This window comes from Apium graveolens, chromosome 5 (assembly GCF_009905375.1).
Source record: "Apium graveolens cultivar Ventura chromosome 5, ASM990537v1, whole genome shotgun sequence".
Classification (NCBI taxonomy): Eukaryota; Viridiplantae; Streptophyta; class Magnoliopsida; order Apiales; family Apiaceae; genus Apium; species Apium graveolens.
In genome coordinates this window covers 185,732,030-185,750,054 of record NC_133651.1, presented here as the reverse complement: position 1 = coordinate 185,750,054, position 18,025 = coordinate 185,732,030, and positions in this window count along the sequence as shown.

Here is an 18,025-nt window from a genome sequence, read left to right as displayed (position 1 = left end):
ATAACAGTTGTTACACAACAGAATCCAAGACCGCAAAGGTTTAGTGTTTGAACAGTCCAACACTACAACTATTACAACTTATATATATATAAAGCTACCGGTCCTTACACAAACTCCAACTATACTATTTGAGCTCTCACATAAGCCTCAGCCTCTCCACCGGTAGACTTACGAGCAGTCTTCTTGAATCTAACCATACTTGCTAGGTGAAATAATATGAACGAAAAGCAAGAAGTGAGCCAAGCGCTCAACAAGGTATATCATAAGACAGAATTCAATATCATAGAAATTAATATCTGGAAATTGAGGTGTATGACATCGTTATTCAAGTCAAGATATTTATAACCAAATCATTGCACAAAATCATTTTGTGACGCTACGGATGACAGCCGGTGATCAGCCGCAAAGCAATCCCGAACCTCGCTGGGTTCTTAATAATTTAATAGGACCCTAGGAATCTTTTAAGCCTAACATAATAAGTGTGAAAGGGACTTGCATCTTTGTCCAATTCACCAATCTCATGAAAACATTCATTTATTTAAAGAGCAATTATCTTTTATAAAACTGATGCCAAGGAGAACTTTACCAAAAATCTAAACAAAAGGGGTTTAAATCATGAATCAAGGATTCAAGTGATGAAACTCTTATCAGAATGATTTGACTTCTCACTAGTAGGGTTTTCAAAGATAGTCAGCAACGGTTTGACAACCAGGGAAGAAAGTATTGAAAAAGAATCATAACGTTATTCCATATGATATAGATCTCAAATTTGAGGGTTATATATGGGATATATCTAGTGATAAAGATTGGGTATGAGTGTAAGGATATATGTAAAGAGTTGGTAACTAGGAGGTGTAAGAGTAAAAAGAATGGCGTTTAATCAATAGAAATTACACCATCATAGCATATGAGGTTTTATAGTTTATAAGGGTGTGATTTTTATAAGCGCATAAACAGACTTAAAACAAGTCTAATAACCGTAAGCATAGCACAGTATTTGCAATGTAACATTTGGGAAATATCGTATAATTATTTATATCAATATATGATTATTATGTGAATATTATATGAATTTTTGGTGAATTATCTGGTGTTTGATAATAATATTTGGATGTTTGTATGTAATAAAATGTGAGTATGTTAATTTTAATATGTCCAGAATAAAATATAGATAATTAAGGTATTTTTCTGGTAATTTTTGGAATGTTAGATGATTTTATAATAATTTATGAAATTATTAATTATTTTCTGAATAATTACAAAATTATTTTATAAAGCCGGGAATCAGCCGACTTCAACCGTTTTTACGTTTTTATAACCCGAAACTCTTCCGGAAACTCCTTCCTAACCTAATCTGGTAATTCCGGACATTCTCTGTGTTTTGACTTTTTCGATCCGGGTTACGATTTGACCTGTAGGAGTACCGGTATGAAATTTTCGATACGCAAATCATTTCATATATCGATAAGAATTTATATTCTCAAAAGGCGAGACATTATCACTTTAATTTCGTATAAAGTATTTTATAGGAAGCTCTGTTTTGATGATTGTCCAATTTTGATATTAAAATCGTATCGTCTTTTCAGTTACTTAGCGACTTAGTAACCTATTTTCAGATCCAAAAGGTAAATGTAATTATCAAATTATTAAATAAATCCAATGTGTGATGATTCGGTCAGCTATGTGATGTGTAGTATTAATTGTTTGTGATTTGTTGGACGCGAAGATTAATGTCATAATTAATTATCGAGTTGTATGAATTTAATTTAATTTAAAATGATTTCCTGACCCCATTTAATTATAAAATCAATATTTAATTCCAGAATGCTGCAAAAATCATGAAAATTTTATTTTATTAACTTTCAAATATTTTAAGCATTTTAAAATGATTCTGACAATTTTCTGGCTTTTATTCACCCACACATTTATTCGTATAATCAATAAATGCGGGTACGTTACGCATCATTAAAAATATTTCAAAGAATTATGAAAATTTTATTTATTAAATTTTTAATTACTTCGATAAATTTTAAAAGGTAATTTGGAAATATTTCGAGTTATGTTACTCGTAAATGGATCGTTAAATTGTTATATTCCGTTACGAATTCAGAAATTATACTAAAAATGATTAACATAAAGGATAATTACAACCCTCATCTCTCTCATCCTTCCAATCTCTCTCTCGGGTTATCTCTCCCCTCTCTCTCTTTCTTCCCTCTTCTTCTCCCTCTCGATTTCTTCTCTTCCTCTCTCTTTATTCATCAATCTCTAAATTTCTTTTCTTTCACTGCAATTGCTTCCCCTCTGCCTCCGTTTACCCTATTCCTCGGTAACTTTCCGGTCGCCGTTTTATATATTCCGGCTTGTTTCCGTTTGGTGTGTGTATAGAGTGCGTGTGTGTATACTGTAAGGTGTGTGCTTGCGTGTATATGTCGATGGTGCAACTGTGTTGCCTTGAATCTCCGCCTCTCCTCGGTTTTCCGGCGAGATGGTGGTGAGTTGGGCGGTGTGTGTGCGTGTATTGCGTATATATGTGTGTGTTCTGATGTGTTTTCAGTTATTGTCGTGCTTTGTTTTCCAGTTATGCCCCCTGTGATTCCCTGTTGTGCGAGCTGTTGTCTTGGCGCGTGTTGTGCGCTTGTGCTTGCGTTGAATCGAAACTGTTATTAACTATATTTTTATTTTAATTTTCTGCAGAAATCATTTGATTGCAATTCTTGAAATAAAAAGATTCTCGTGTGGATATTATAATAATTAATCGATGGAATTCGTGTCGGATGTCCGTAATAAACGGAAACCCGCGAATTTTATCGCCGTCGGCGATGAGCTTCGGCGAGCCGACGGTGGACCGTGATGATTTTAATCTGAGTCCTACGTTATTAATTAAATAAAAATAGTTGGTAAATTAGTTGCGAAACAAAAATGCGAATAAAATAAAAATACGAATAAAAATGCAGAACACGAATAGTAATAATAATTAAGCGAATCGGAGTTTGGGACTTGGTAATTGGATTGTGGATTGAATTATGGTGTGGCTGTTGTTGTGATTTGACGTCGATTTGATTTCGACGGGTAGGCCGATAAACAAAGGTGACGCTGCCCGATTTTCGGGAAATTAATTCCGAAATATCGGGAACGTAACCTATAATTATCGGAGACGTCGAATAATCATATACAATTATATTATATGAACTGGACTGCGATTGAGACAAGATAATTTATAAATAATCAATTACCCTGTTTTTGAAAACGATGAGTATACGTATTTTCTAAAAAAAAATGAATACCGAACCGAATTTAGAAGATGTGAACCATAACTGCTATGTGTATTTCGATAATACATATAAATATGAATTCAGTTATGAAATCGAATGGGTAGAATAGGATATTGGTTTAATGTTAAGCTTAAGCGATTATCTGAATTAGGGTATTTCAACCCTGTAGGTTTTAGACGGAAGACCTAGACGTGACATCGGACTAGGAACGATCTAGTGACTAGACGTTGAGATCAACGAAGTTCCAACCGAAGAGTCTGGATGTTGGGATCGTATCCAAAATAAGATAGTAGTTTGACGATAAAGCCTAATGTTCAAGTCAAACCAAAGTCAATAGCGGTTAAAGCTTATTGAGGCAAGTATCTCTATCATCACTTATTGTTCAAGTGATATTTATTTTAAATTTTATCATGCAAGTATTGCTTTCCCTATTCTCAGTTTAGAATCGATAAACATATCACTGAATTAAATAATTCTGTTTATGCAAGTATTCGTGAGTTTCTTTTAAATACTGCAAGTATTCCTAACTTTTCTCCTTAAATACTGCAAATATTTATTCGCTCATATTCTAAGTTCAGAATAGTTAACTGTTTTATACTTCACTGCAATTACTCTTATTATGCCAGTTCTTTTAATTCTTGTTCCTATAATTAAATTGCTCTTTTGAGCAAATACCCATTCGTTCGGGTTATTTGCGAACCCTAATTTGGGATGTTTTGAAATCAGAATGATTTGATATCAAAATACTCTACGGACTGGACGATTATTATGAGGACCAGTGATGAGCTGGATCCTATGGGCCGGAGATGGACCGGACCCTTTAGGCCATAGTTGCCTGGGTGCCCCATATGTTGGTTGGGTCTATGCAGTTGGGTATAGATCCGCACTATCTCCTGACTGATCAGCAGGTTATAGTGCATATGTTGGTTTCTAGTGTTCAGTCCAATTTATTGTTGATCGCCATTAAGGGCATTCCCTCTTGAAATAAAATGTGATTATGGGTTAAAGTTATTCTTTCTTAGCCCTCAGTTTCGGGAAATTACAATGTTTCTAAATATATTCGAGGTTCAGATTGTTGCTGCAGCATTAGTTGCTCAGTGATAGTTAGGATCTCGAATGAATTGAGATCTTCTTAATTATTCAACCCGTCCTTATCAGGCTGGTTTAGCAGGCTAAGTCTATGGAAACTTAGTTGATAATGATGGATACTGAATAGTTAGGAATTTCTTGAACGTCGTTTTATGAATAGTTATTGCATCCATTGCTCAATTATGAGATGATACCAGAAGCTATTTTAAAAACACGCGATCTCTAAAAGCTCTGACAAAAATGTCATTATGTCCTTTGTGATTTATAGCAATGCAAATCAAATTGATTTTAAGTTGATAAAGTATATCCTTTAAATGATTTCGTGTTTCACTCTTCAAAATATTTCAGAAATTTTGTCTGAAAGTTTTCTTTGAAATTAATGTTTAAGACTCAAATTATATACTTGCTGGGCATTTTTGGCTCACTCTTGCTTTGTCAATTCTTATTTCTGCCAGAAACAGATAAGGATACAAATGAATAGCTTAGATAGACAGCAGAAGTTCGAGAAATCTCCGCTGCGAGAGGTTGAAGAAGTTAGAAGAATATGATTCGAGCATTAGTTCAGAGGTATTTACAATTGTATATTAGTTGTTGTAAGTTGTAGAAGATTAGATTCTTGTTTCATACCATAACCTGTAAACGATCCGGATTCAAGGGGTTATTTATTTATTTCTTTATTCTATGTAAGGATTGTTTAGTGACACCAAATCTTGACCCCGGATTTGGGGTGTTACAGTTTGGCATCAGAGCTACAGGTTATTGGTCACTGAAATAAGAATAGATGAGAGTAAGATAGGAATGATAGGCCGTACAAGATAGGAAAGATCCTAGGCATATTCAGGATAAATTGAGTTGAGTACGAATTAGGGTTAGCAGATCCAATAAGGAGATGGTAAGATAGGATTGCTGAGAAAGTGTAAGGCGAATATCACAACATTATAGGTATATTGAGTTCTCAGATTCTATAGTAATGAGAAATCGACAGATCGACGGAGACTGGGTAGGTTACCCTACTTTCATGTGGTTTTAAGGAAAATGCGATTGAGTCTTGTGAGAACTTCGTGAGTTTTAGTACGATTTAACTTAGAATTAGGTAGTAAGACGAGCTCCACGCCGAAGGTAAACAGTTGATGGAAGCTGATGAAGAACCAACATTGCGCGTTTCGAAGGCACCACCATTGCGAGAAGATTCTTATCACTTATCGGAAGCTGCGCATGGAACAATATTTACCTTACTAGGTATAGGTACGACTAGCAAGAAGATGCGCCCTTATCTACAGAAAGAACATCGAATCACATGCGTGGTTGTGAGCATAACGTCAAGGAAGATGATAGGAATGTCAAAGATAATACTAAACATCAGCGTTGCGATAGAATTGCGAATTCAATGATTTACGACGACGAATGAAGTTTCTGCGACTAATAAGGGCGAGCAGAATCCAAGGAAAAGTGGAAGAGGTACCAAAGTGGAGAGACCCTTATATGGGCATTATTTTAGTTTGACATTTCATTGGTAAATCAGGAAAATAGCAGGTAACTTATATAGTGATAACGACCAAATATTTGATTTCCAAAACTTTAAAATGAGATTGCAGAAAAGATTTTCTTAATCAGCTTTCAGAAGAATTTTGGTATTAAATGAGTTTTACAATTTGGTTGTCGAATTACTATTTATGTTCTTGTTATTATAAACAGAAAATGACCTAAAAAGAAGAAACGAAGTAGACTTAGTGTTATTAATCTGGAAGACCAAATAGACCCACTAGTGAGAAGAAAGTTTAAACTTTTCGTGAAAAATGAACATAAATTTTGTTTAATACTAATGATTAAATTAACTTGTTAAAACATTATTTCTTCAATTCATGAAATTGTTAAAAGATGCGTAATTTGAGCGGACAACGGATGACTGAAGGAAATCAGAAGTAATAAATTATAAATTTCGTAGGAACGCGATTATGATCAAATCATTAAAGCATTTAATATGGAGGCATTTTCAGACGACATTTCGAAGATATAATGTGACCTAAATTATGAATCTCTCATCCGATTGGTTTCTGAAGGCATACGTAGGTGAAGCGTGGAAGGTGATCAACATCGAAATTCCTCTTCTTAACATAATAGCATATATTCTTCTTGATTCTTGGATACGTATAAAGTTTCTTATATGGATAAATCATATGTGTTGTATTCCTTCTGAATTGTTTCTCTCCTAAAATCACTAATTTCTGATGGAGACAAGCAGTGTTGTGATGTGACGCTTTGTCGAAATGATGAAGAGTCGGGTGGGACGCCACCTAATCATGTGTTGCATGCCATATAGTAGGAAAGACTGGCCATCTTGAGTACGAATATGGTTGTCCCATTCTTCACTCATTTTTCTTCTTTCAATTTTCTGATTTACCAGTTCTCCCAATTATCTGTGGCATTGTTATTTCTTATTCAATTTTCAATCAAAATCATATTCACAAACTCTCCTTTTGCGTAGAGTCTGTTCTCTGACGATTTCAAAAGAAATGAAATAGTATAATACGTAGAATTATACAACTAACATAGATACGACTGCAATTTAATAAATAATGGACATCTGCGAGCAAGGAAAATAGATGCACTGGCAAATATGGACGTGGCAAAGACATCAAGTCAGGCAGTGGTTCATGTTACGAGGATCTCATCAGTGACGAAAGTTTGATGCAGAACCATAAGTAGAGATGAAGCAATGGTGATTCGACAATGAAACCTTTTAAGAAATAATGATATAACGATTAAGGTTCTACCAAATTGCGACGATATTAATAAAAACCGTGCGTGGTTATTGAAAGATAAACGAAATAGTTAATAAAAAAAAAAATCAAATGCGTATCGTCAACAATAAATGATTGGTGTGACCAATTAAATGATGCGGTATAATTTTTCTATACACAATTAGTAATGACAATAAATAAGTTAAAATACTCGCGAAATAAAATTTTGAGACACGAGATAAATTTTAAAGCCTAATGGTAAAATTTTGTAACATTCTGAAAGAACTAGGAAGAAAGTGGTTATATTAATCTTTGTTGATTTAAAACCTTAAATCTCATTTCATATATATATATGTTATGCCAATTAACCATACCTATACTAATCAAAAGGATATAGTTTGAATTATGGTGGATGGATGAATTTGGTTAATGAAAATGGATGGATGTGATTGTAGATGATTCGGAAGATTGATGGTGTCGGCTCGAGACCGACTGGTAGTCAATGGTATAGGGGAGGTGCTGCCCAAATTTTTAGAAATTACCCTACGTGTAAGAATAAAGGAGGGTGTTCTCGCTCCCAGTTGTACTCCAAATGATTGGTAAGTTAAAGGAATCGATGGTGTTAACAGGAATCAAAGTTAATAGAATTAGCGTGATGTTACCACGGACATGTGTGAGACTTTATCTAAATAAATATGCTCTTTTCGATAAACAAGAGGAACAGAAAGTAATTGGTATATGTCAGTAAGCAGGGTATTTAAAACTGAAGGTTCAAGATAAAGCAAAGAGGTTCTATTATCTAAAATAGCATTCCCGGAAAGACCGGAAAGTATAACCATGTCGAATGGCGATTGAATAAAATTTTTCGAAAGCTCGTAAATCTAAGTATCTAAGGTACACTAACAAAGTATTCATGGGAATTTGGGAAGAAGAAATGCTGATCAATTGAGGGAAAGTCAAATACGCGAACTGCGATAATTTAAGCAAGGCTAAGGAAATAGCTACCAAAGAAATTCGATAACTCTGTTAGTAAAAATTTAAATAGTACAAATAAAAGCCTTCATTCCAGTGTGAACTCCAGAAATGACCTATCCAATAATAAACAAAGTAATATTACTAAGAAAAAGAAATTCGTTATGTATGAACAAGATAATGAATAATGAGAACGAAGAACTAATCAAGACAAGAAGTGAAATCAAAAGGATGATAAAGAAATTTTATAAAATAATCCAGAAAATATGCAAGTTGGGAACGTCGGTTGTGCCAGAATTATTAGGAGAATGAGATGGAACGTCGATAGTTGAAAATAGGAGTTCGTTCCCAAGAATGCATGTAAGCAGGGGAATGAATAAAGGGATAGGAAAAGTTAGAAATTGAGAGCAGGTTTGATCCGACTTCTGGAATATACTGATACTTATTTTGTTGTTAAATATCAAAGGTGGTATTAATATAGATAATTGGTGTTGACTTCAGTATGGAACATTGTTAGCATCAAAGTTCATATTTATATCTAATTTAATATGACAATAAAATTAGTATTAGTACCAGGAGTTCGGCTTTGAATAAAGTTATGGTTCATTCTATTCCAAATTAATATTCTATTTAAAGAGTAAAAGATTTCACTTGATGAATCTACTTGTTAATATTTAAAAGGAATTGAAAAATACTACAAAATGGTGAGTTAAATGCGATGGTCGAGATTGCCTTTTTAATTGTTAGTTTTAATATATTCAAAACATTTCGAAGCATTAAACGCCATAAGTTTAGTATATCAGGCGGATACGGAGTGAAAGTACAAGAAACCAACTAAAGGTTCTCGAATACGATTAAAAACAATTATAGGCCAGATTAACTAAACAGAAGGAGACGCGAGAAGTAAAGTTGAACAGTCAGGAAAATAGAAGGTGCATAATCGCAAATTGTTAAAATTAGAAAGAAAATCAGATTGGTATAACTCAAGTTAGTCCATCAAGACAATGAGATAGATAGAACGGTTATGAATGAGCTGACCCTTTTGTTATAGGCATAACGAGTTCATAAGATATTTAAATGTATATAGCTGAGAAAGGTAATTTAGTTCCCTACGTATAAGAATGAAGGGTGATTTAGGTTATGTGAGTAACTGACAGATTTAATGTCAGTGAAAGACCGCTAAATTGTGATTAAAATAATGAGACCGAGGAATTATAGGAAAGGTACTTGGGGAATATCATAGTTAACGTCAGAAAGCCAATGCGCCCTGGTTCCCGTGCATCATTTACAAATGAAGAAGAAGATTACAGGAACGGTTACCTCCAGTGCGATAGGAAGTGATTACAAATTAGATTAATTGAACGAAGAAACATATGAGGACGAGATTCAACACCGAGTAACAATTGGAAATGCATGTAGGCACGAGTTACTAGAATTAGAAAGAAAAAGAGAATTAAGATGTGTTATGTTGTTCCTCCTAAGTAGTAAATAGACATGATAAGTAGAAGTGAGTTGGCTTCACCGTTACCCATACAGCGCATTCATAAGGCATTGATCTGTATATATTCGGAAGGAGTAGGTTAGCTCCAGTATATATAGGAGATGGAGAGTTGAATTGAGTTATGCAAGCAATAAATAAAATATGATGTTAGCAAGAGGCTATAAAGGAAAGATTGGTATTATACGTTAAAGTTATGAAAAATTATGAGGTTGAGAGATTAACCTGAGGAAATGAAAGTTATATACTTGAAAAATAATAGTATTATTCCTTAGCGTGATTCTGAGGACAGAATCCTTTTAAGGGGGGAAGGATGTAACATTTGGGAAATATCGTATAATTATTTATATCAATATATAATTATTATGTGAATATTATATGAATTTTTGGTGAATTATCTGGTGTTTGATAATAATATTTGGATGTTTGTATGTAATAAAATGTGAGTATGTTAATTTTAATATGTCCAGAATAAAATATAGATAATTAAGGTATTTTTCTGGTAATTTTTGGAATGTTAGATGATTTTATAATAATTTATGAAATTATTAAGTATTTTCTGAATAATTACAAAATTATTTTATAAAGCCGGGAATCAACCGACTTCAACCGTTTTTACGTTTTTATAACCCGAAACTCTTCCGGAAACTCCTTCCTAACCTAATCTGGTAATTTCGGACATTCTCCGTGTTTTGACTTTTTCGATCCGGGTTATGATTTGACCTGTAGGAGTACCGGTATGAAATTTTCGATACGCAAATCATTTCATATATCGATAAGAATTTATATTCTCAAAAGGCGAGACATTATCACTTTAATTTCGTATAAAGTATTTTATAGGAAGCTCTGTTTTGATAATTGTCCAATTTTGATATTAAAATCGTATCGTCTTTTCAGTTACTTAGCGACTTAATAACCTATTTTCAGATCCAAAAGGTAAATGTAATTATCAAATTATTAAATAAATCCAATGTGTGATGATTCGGTCAGCTATGTGATGTGTAGTATTAATTGTTTGTGATTTGTTGGACGCGAAGATTAATGTCATAATTAATTATCGAGTTGTATGAATTTAATTTAATTTAAAATGATTTCCTGACCCCATTTAATTATAAAATCAATATTTAATTCCAGAATGCTGCAAAAATCATGAAAATTTTATTTTATTAACTTTCAAATATTTTAAGCATTTTAAAATGATTCTGACAATTTTCTGGCTTTTATTCACCCACACATTTATTCGTATAATCAATAAATGCGGGTACGTTACGCATCATTAAAAATATTTCAAAGAATTATGAAAATTTTATTTATTAAATTTTTAATTACTTCGATAAATTTTAAAAGGTAATTTGGAAATATTTCGAGTTATGTTACTCGTAAATGGATCGTTAAATTGTTATATTCCGTTACGAATTCAGAAATTATACTTAAAATGATTAACATAAAGGATAATTACAACCCTCATCTCTCTCATCCTTCCAATCTCTCTCTCGGGTTATCTCTCCCCTCTCTCTATTTCTTCCCTCTTCTTCTCCCTCTCGATTTCTTCTCTTCCTCTCTCTTTATTCATCAATCTCTAAATTTCTTTTCTTTCACTGCAATTGCTTCCCCTCTGCCTCCGTTTACCCTATTCCTCGGTAACTTTCCGGTCGCCGTTTTATATATTCCGGCTTGTTTCCGTTTGGTGTGTGTATAGAGTGCGTGTGTGTATACTGTAAGGTGTGTGCTTGCGTGTATATGTCGATGGTGCAACTGTGTTGCCTTGAATCTCCGCCTCTCCTCGGTTTTTCGGCGAGATGGTGGTGAGTTGGGCGGTGCGTGTGCGTGTATTGCGTATATATGTGTGTGTTCTGATGTGTTTTCAGTTATTGTCGTGCTTTGTTTTCCAGTTATGCCCCCTGTGATTCCCTGTTGTGCGAGCTGTTGTGTTGGAGCGTGTTGTGCGCTTGTGCTTGCGTTGAATCGAAACTGTTATTAACTATATTTTTATTTTAATTTTCTGCAGAAATCATTTGATTGCAATTCTTGAAATAAAAAGATTCTCGTGTGGATATTATAATAATTAATCGATGGAATTCGTGTCGGATGTCCGTAATAAACGGAAACCCGCGAATTTTATCGCCTTCGGCGAGCCGACGGTGGACCGTGATGATTTTAATCTGAGTCCTACGTTATTAATTAAATAAAAATAGTTGGTAAATTAGTTGCGAAACAAAAATGCGAATAAAATAAAAATACGAATAAAAATGCAGAACACGAATAGTAATAATAATTAAGCGAATCGGAGTTTGGGACTTGGTAATTGGATTGTGGATTGAATTATGGTTTGGCTGTTGTTTTGATTTGACGTCGATTTGATTTCGACGGGTAGGCCGATAAACAAAGGAGACGCTGCCCGATTTTCGGGAAATTAATTCTGAAATATCGGGAACGTAACCTATAATTATCGGAGACGTCGAATAATCATATACAATTATATTATATGAACTGGACTGCGATTGAGACAAGATAATTTATAAATAATCAATTACCCTGTTTTTGAAAACGATGAGTATACGTATTTTCTAAAAAAAAATGAATACCGAACCGAATTTCGAAGATGTGAACCATAACTGCTATGTGTATTTCGATAATACATATAAATATGAATTCAGTTATGAAATCGAATGGGTAGAATAGGATATTGGTTTAATGTTAAGCTTAAGCGATTATCTGAATTAGGGTATTTCAACCCTGTAGGTTTTAGACGGAAGACCTAGACGTGACATCGGACTAGGAACGATCTAGTGACTAGACGTTGAGATCAACGAAGTTCCAACCGAAGAGTCTGGATGTTGGGATCGTATCCAAAATAAGATAGTAGTTTGACGATAAAGCCTAATGTTCAAGTCAAACCAAAGTCAATAGCGGTTAAAGCTTATTGAGGCAAGTATCTCTATCATCACTTATTGTTCAAGTGATATTTATTTTAAATTTTATCATGCAAGTATTGCTTTCCCTATTCTCAGTTTAGAATCGATAAACATATCACTGAATTAAATAATTCTATTTATGCAAGTATTCGTGAGTTTCTTTTAAATACTGCAAGTATTCCTAACTTTTCTCCTTAAATACTGCAAATATTTATTCGCTCATATTCTAAGTTCAGAATAGTTAACTGTTTTATACTTCACTGCAATTACTCTTATTATGCCAGTTCTTTTAATTCTTGTTCCTATAATTAAATTGCTCTTTTGAGCAAATACCCATTCGTTCGGGTTATTTGCGAACCCTAATTTGGGATGTTTTGAAATCAGAATGATTTGATATCAAAATACTCTACGGGCTGGACGATTATTATGAGGACCAGTGATGAGCTGGATCCTATGGGCCGGAGATGGACCGGACCCTTTAGGCCATAGTTGCCTGGGTGCCCCATATGTTGGTTGGGTCTATACAGTTGGGTATAGATCCGCACTATCTCCTGACTGATCAGCAGGTTATAGTGCATATGTTGGTTTCTAGTGTTCAGTCCAATTTATTGTTGATCGCCATTAAGGGCATTCCCTCTTGAAATAAAATGTGATTATGGGTTAAAGTTATTCTTTCTTAGCCCTCAGTTTCGGGAAATTACAATGTTTCTAAATATATTCGAGGTTCAGATTGTTGTTGCAGCATTAGTTGCTCAGTGATAGTTAGGATCTCGAATGAATTGAGATCTTCTTAATTATTCAACCCGTCCTTATCAGGCTGGTTTAGCAGGCTAAGTCTATGGAAACTTAGTTGATAATGATGGATACTGAATAGTTAGGAATTTCTTGAACGTCGTTTTATGAATAGTTATTGCATCCATTGCTCAATTATGAGATGATACCAGAAGCTATTTTGAAAACACGCGATCTCTAAAAGCTCTGACAAAAATGTCATTATGTCCTTTGTGATTTATAGCAATGCAAATCAAATTGATTTTAAGTTGATAAAGTATATCCTTTAAATGATTTCGTGTTTCACTCTTCAAAATATTTCAGAAATTTTGTCTGAAAGTTTTCTTTGAAATTAATGTTTAAGACTCAAATTATATACTTGCTGGGCATTTTTGGCTCACTCTTGCTTTGTCAATTCTTATTTCTGCCAGAAACAGATAAGGATACAAATGAATAGCTTAGATAGACAGCAGAAGTTCGAGAAATCTCCGCTGCGAGAGGTTGAAGAAGTTAGAAGAATATGATTCGAGCATTAGTTCAGAGGTATTTATAATTGTATATTAGTTGTTATAAGTTGTAGAAGATTAGATTCTTGTTTCATACCATAACCTGTAAATGATCCGGATTCAAGGGGTTATTTATTTATTTCTTTATTCTATGTAAGGATTGTTTAGTGACACCAAATCTTGACCCCGGATTTGGGGTGTTACATGCAATATCCCAATCTAACATCAGAGTAGTTGTAACGATATATCATAGTGACAACAATATTACTGATCATGATACGAAAATGCTATCATGATTCAAAAGACTGGTTCGGTACACTTGCAATATATAAATTAAGGAAAACATCACTAGAACGATAAGTGAGGGTAAAAACACTTGCACCAAAAAGAGAATTGACAAAGGGGGAATACACTTGCAATATCAAGGAAGTCCGGGAACACTTGCCTTAAAAAGGTTGGCCTAACTCTCGTCTTGATCGTGGAAGCAACCGGGAGCACTACTCGACTTTGATGGCAAGCTTACTATATTCTCCTAATATAGGGCCTACCAATGACACCACTTTCTAAGCTTAAAAGTGCTCCTCACTCAAACTATCTCTGTTCTGACCAGAAGTCGTGATTCGACTTGTGCACCTAACTAAATGAGTTAATATCTTACATTTAAAGCTTCTGGGATCAACTATAGGTAAATTTATAACTTCTGATGGCTTGGACCTCCAAATTCCCAACAAATGCCCATTCAAAACTCTCTTACAAACTAGTGCAAATTTCTGGAAAAAGACAAACCTTATACTAACTCTTCCACCTTAACTCCCACTTATAAACCATGAACCCAATCTTCAACCAAGCATAATTACTATCCTAATACTCTCATCTAACCCACTAACACGTGGTGGAGATCATTTATACCCTAATGCACCATGACCAAATTATATAGGCAAAATAGCAAGATTAACACTTAAATCACAATTTCGAGTACTTATGCACAAAATGAATATCTATAATAACATGCAAATGCAATACCAAATGAATATACTCATTACCCCACTATACATACTGTACTTTGTCATAATAAAGCACTTACAATAAATCATACTCATTTTTTTAGCAAAACAAGTTATAACCAAGGGCATATAATCGAATTTAAGGCCACAATCAAGTATATAGTCTAGTTTTCAAAATGCACTCCTAGTACTCTAAGATTTTGAGTGTAGATTCAACATGCAATCACTTAACATAAAATATCCCAAGTATTTCATGATATTCAAAGGTTTTAAAGATCATGATTCATCAAAAGTTTAGCTTTATAGCAACATGCAATCAATAGGCAAGACACCACTTACCATGACTTCTTCACATAGCATTTAATCAACAAATAATGAATATAAAATTCTACTCCATTCGGATCCTAAAGAGTCAATGCCAAATGAAAAGGAGTGTAATGATCATACAAAATGGCAAGGAAGTCCCTCTACCATTAATCATTTCCACTCTTGATGCTTTGCCTTTGTTTTGAACCTTAAACTCATAAGAATCAAGGTTTTCAACATTAGGCTCAATCAAAACTCAACATGCAAGCTTAAACCAAGTAGTGCACTTAATATTTAACTTACTAAACAAGTGATCAAAGCTTAGAGGATGATTTCTTGTAGGAATTTTTGAAGAAAAGATGAAAGAAAATGAACAAGGGGGGCTTGGCTTCGGCCAAGAGAAAGAAAAGAGGAGGGCGGAGGGTGAGGTGATGTGTGTAAGTGGTGAAGTGACAAAAGTTGATGATATGGTTGTGGTTTTGATGATAGTGGAATAAGAATTTACCTTCTTATCCCTCTTCTAGAACTAACAAGGTTTGCATGCAAGGGCAATCTAGGAATTGACTAGCTAAAGTTAAGTTAGTGGGGTTGGATTTGACAACAGTACCCCTCCCTTCAATTTAATGAATTTTTGCATGCAAGGTTATCATAGTAAATGGAAAATTATTAATCTAATTAATCAAATATCATTTTAGAGAAGGAATTTTATAAATAAAAATATAAATCTATAAATCACAAAAGTCGCACCATAAAATAGTTTAAGATTTTAGAAACTTTTTGAGATCACTTTCAATAATTTAAAGGAAACAAGTTTTTATATAAAGAATTTTCATAAACTAATATCTTTAATAATATATCACAAATTACTCAAATAAAGGTATTTCTTTTCTCAAAATTTTCCAAATAAATATTTAATTTACAACTCATAAAATATGACCCTTATGACTCATACAAGCACATAATTGACTCACTCTTGATATATATAAATATAATTCAACTAAGAATATACCGGTTGTAACATCCTCTCTCCCTTAAAGGATTCTGTCCTCAGAATCTAGGAGAATAAGTGAGGATACCGATTACGCATATCAAACTCTAGCTCCCATGTCGATTCTTCGACCTTGGGATTCCTCCAAAGCACTTTTACTATTTTTACTAACTTATTTATAAGGCTCTTTTCTTGCCAGTCGAGTATCTTGACAGGTTGCTCCACGTAAGATAAATCTTTCTGAATTTCTAGCGGCTCATACTTTATCACATGATTGACATCCGGATTATAATTTTTGAGCAAAGACACATGAAATACATTATGAACATGCTGATATTGAGGTGGTAGAGCCAACTCATAGGCTACTTTTCCTACTTGATTTAAGATTTTAAAAGGACCAATATAACACGGTGCCAATTTCCCATTTTTCCCAAATCGATTCAAACCCTTCCATGGTGACACTTTCAGTAATACAGCTTCACCCACTTGGAAACTCACATCCTTTCGGGCAGAATCTGCATACTTCCTTTTTCTGTCTTGAGCACCAATTAGTCTCTTCCAAATTAAGGCGACTGTTTCCTTCAATTGCTGAACTAATTCAGGTCCGAGAACTTTTCCTTCTCCTACCTCATCCCAATTTGTTGGAGATTTGCATTTTCTTCCATATAAAGCTTCATATGGAGGTATTTCAATGCTAGAGTGGTAACTGTTGTTGTATGAGAACTCTACGAGTGGTAGGTGATCATCCCAACTTCCTGTGAAATCGATTGCACAGCTGCGTAACATGTATTTAATTGTTTGTATAGTTCGCTCACTCTGACCTCCATCTGAGGATGATATGCGGTGCTCATATTTAGCTTTGTGCCCAAACTTTCCTGAAACTGTTTCCAAAATCTCGAATTGAATCACGGATCTCGATCTGAAACTATCGATACCGCTACGCCGTGTAGTAAGACAATTTCGCGCATGTACATATGAACCAACCTATCCAATGAAGTCTTCTCGTTGATGGGTAAGAAACATGTTGATTTCGTAAGGTGATCAACTATAACCCATATGGCATCGTGTCCGGATTTTGTTCGAGGAAAACCTACTATGAAGTCTATGGAGATATTTTCCCATTTCCACTCAGGAATCTTCAATGGTTGAATCAATCTGCTCGGTCTTTGATGTTCCGCTTTTACTCTTTGACAAGTATATCACTTGGAGACCCATCCTGTAATTTCTCTTTTCATGTTTGGCCACCAAAATTTCTTTTTCAAATCTTGGTACATCTTTGTGCTCCCTGGGTGAATCGAAAATTTCGAGTTGTCTGCTTCCTGCAGTATCTCGTTCTTTAATTCAATCGCTTGAGGGATCCAAATTCTTAATGCAAATCTTGATATTCCTTGCTCATTCTTTTTTGTACATATCTCTTCCCCCATCAGTTGATTATTCTCTCGACTAATCACTTCTTCTTGGCATTTCTTTATATTCTACAATAGTTCTGGCTGAAAAGTCATGTCATGACAAAGCTCTTTCGACGTCCTGTAATTACAGAGTTCTAACTCAAATATTTCAATCTCCTTAGATAACTCCCTTGGCATGGTTATCGTATTCAACCTTTCCTTCCTACTCAAGGCATCAGCTACTACATTCGCCTTTCCTGGATAGTAATGTATCGAACAATCGTAATCCTTGATTAGCTTCAACCATCTCCGTTGTTTCATGTTGAGTTCCTTCTAGGTGAATATATACTTCAGGCTTTTATGATCCGTGTAGATTTCACATTTCTCCCCGTACAGATAATGTCTCCATATCTTGAGTGCGAACACTATGGCTGCCAATTCCAGGTCATGGGTTGGGTAATTCAATTCATGAGGTTTAAGCTGTCATGATGCATATGCAATCACCTTATTATGTTGCATAAGCACACAGCCTAGTCCTTTATGTGATGCGTCGCTATATATCACAAAATCTC